The following is a 320-nucleotide window of genomic DNA, read 5'->3' as shown; positions in this document are numbered from 1 at the left end:
TGTTCATAGGGGTCAGACATACATGCGGGGCAGGAAAGTGGGGGTGGGGGAGAGGGGGGCAGCTCAAGCAGTTCTTCCTTCTCAGTTCATTCCTGAGGGCCGAGCAGCGCGTTATCTCTCGCAGTATTGATGCCGTGCCGCAGATTCATATCGGGGAATGCGGTGGACGGGTTCCAGGCTGCTGACAACAATCCAAATGGATCAATGTCAGCTTTGTTTGCTCTCAGGGATGGTTCTGGTGGAAGGAGCAGAGGGGGCCGCGCACAGAACAACTGGAAAATCCATTTGGCGGGGATGATACACACAGATGAATGATTCTG

The 320-nt window shown here is 54.4% G+C and overlaps 1 protein-coding gene across 1 annotated transcript in view; it reads right to left on the bottom strand.

Annotated features, from left to right (window-relative positions):
- The window catches only part of ESAM (endothelial cell adhesion molecule), a 51,394-nt gene that overhangs the window by 8,334 nt on the left and 42,740 nt on the right, over positions 1 to 320 (bottom strand). The window lies entirely within an intron of this gene.

The sequence above is a fragment of the Nanorana parkeri genome, unplaced genomic scaffold (assembly GCF_000935625.1).
Source record: "Nanorana parkeri isolate BGI_ZX_2015 unplaced genomic scaffold, ASM93562v1 scaffold2949, whole genome shotgun sequence".
In the NCBI taxonomy this organism is placed as follows: domain Eukaryota; kingdom Metazoa; phylum Chordata; class Amphibia; order Anura; family Dicroglossidae; genus Nanorana; species Nanorana parkeri.
Note: the sequence above shows the minus strand (reverse complement) of the source record. Positions and strands in the feature narration are given on the sequence as shown.